This window comes from Phaenicophaeus curvirostris, chromosome 8, assembly GCF_032191515.1.
Source record: "Phaenicophaeus curvirostris isolate KB17595 chromosome 8, BPBGC_Pcur_1.0, whole genome shotgun sequence".
Lineage (NCBI taxonomy): Eukaryota > Metazoa > Chordata > Aves > Cuculiformes > Cuculidae > Phaenicophaeus > Phaenicophaeus curvirostris.
This window is the reverse complement of record NC_091399.1, coordinates 22,608,661-22,610,505: the sequence shown is the minus strand read 5'-3', so window position 1 is coordinate 22,610,505 and position 1,845 is coordinate 22,608,661.

The following is a 1,845-nucleotide window of genomic DNA, read 5'->3' as shown; positions in this document are numbered from 1 at the left end:
GCTGAAGTAACGTTCATTGGTTAGCAAAAACAGAACTTTAGGATTTTTCGTTCCTTCTCTGCCCTAAGCTTTGGCCCCAGCTGAGCTTCAGAACTGCCAGGCGGGAGGAACCAGATGCAAAAACCCAGCAGGTCAGGTGCAGTTCTCAGTACAAAATCCTCCTCCTAACACATCAGCTAAATGAGGAGAAGGGTTTGAGATCTGTTTATCTCAGGAACATAGAAGTGGTCTAGAAGGGACTTTTCCATGCACATATATACAAATACCTGGCTTGTATTCAGCATTTTATGTCAACAGTGGACTGTTTCAAAATGCACCTTAATTATATTAATAGTAAATATGACCAATGAAACAGATTCATAAATCTATAATTAGCTAACTATTACATTATATCTTTTTGAACTGTTAAGGACAAAATGCTGATAGAGTTCTATCAGTTCTCCAGGAATAAAGAAGCTATGAGGCCATAAATCGACTTGAGCACGGTAGCAATGGGGGGAGTTTGAAGGTTCACACTTCAACTGCACTACAGAAATCTGAAGAAACAAAAAGAATTAAAAGTTTTTTTCCAGAAAAAAAGCATAACTCGTCTCTTCCAGCACTTCTCCTGTAAGCGAACTTTCCCTTTTAGTGTGACAGGCACAATTGTCACTCAGACCATCAAGCCATTAAACCAGGTTTTTAAATGTATTTTGTAGATTCCGCATTGCTAGCATTCTGGATAATTTCCCACTGTCTTTTCAATCAAGAAAATCTGGCTAAAATCACACCACCTGACCTTTCCATTAATGGCTCTGCCTCTTGCCTGTCACACTAACTCAGAGTTTGGGGAACAGTTAGGATTCATTTGGAAGTGATATAAATTCTGCCTTTGTCTTTCTTTTCTGGACGCTAATGGCTTTTAGTCAGTCCTCTTCACTCCATGTGTGACACATGCAGCCACTCTATTTTACTTGTCCATTAACTTCAAGCATTATGACAAGAACAAAGCAACTTCTTACAGAAGTTAGTTCAGTTAAAAGTATGAAGTTTCTACAAGTCCTTTGCTTATGAGGTGTTCAATTGTCACTAATGCTTATCTGACCACAACAGCAGCTATTTCTAATTAAAAGGGACTGATAAAACAAATATCAAAAGTCACAAGGCCTGTGGATTCACTTTCTCTAAGCATTTCTGCCCGATGATTTACTTTCTAAAAGTTATCTCCCTTTTTAAGCAAGAACCGTGGAGAAAAATAAACAACCAGAAAGCTACGGTTGTTGGTCTGAAGTCTAAGGCCTAAGCATGGCACTTGATATTGCTTCCTCGAGATCATGCAAACTACAGACTATAGATAGCACTTGTAAGCAGACAATAATACCCACATTTCTGTGGATACCTGTAGGATAACTGACATAAACCCCTAGGGGAAACACATTCCATTATGAGAAGCCATTCCTGTAGTCCTACAAAGCTTTCAGATAATATTTCTGCTCTTTAAATATTTATCACTGAGCTGCATATTAAACATGGGTGATATCCTGTGGAAGTAACACGCGCTGGATGGCTTTTACAAATACATTGGACTGTGTTAACATTTCAGTCAGTTGTACCAACCTGACATCTGGGCAACATCTTAGTAAGGCTGCTTTACAAAGCATTTCCATTCCATTTTTATTCTTCACACTGTTTTAAAGGAATAAGAAATCTCCCATCCCTCATTATGAGGAGACCAAAGGGACAGGAAGTCTCTAGGTATTGCCAAGAGGTTTGAGGACCTCAACTATTATTAAAGTTAGGTGACATTTAGGTCCTGACTCTTCCAGATGTACCCAACCACCCTCTTTGGTTACTCACCTCAGGTCA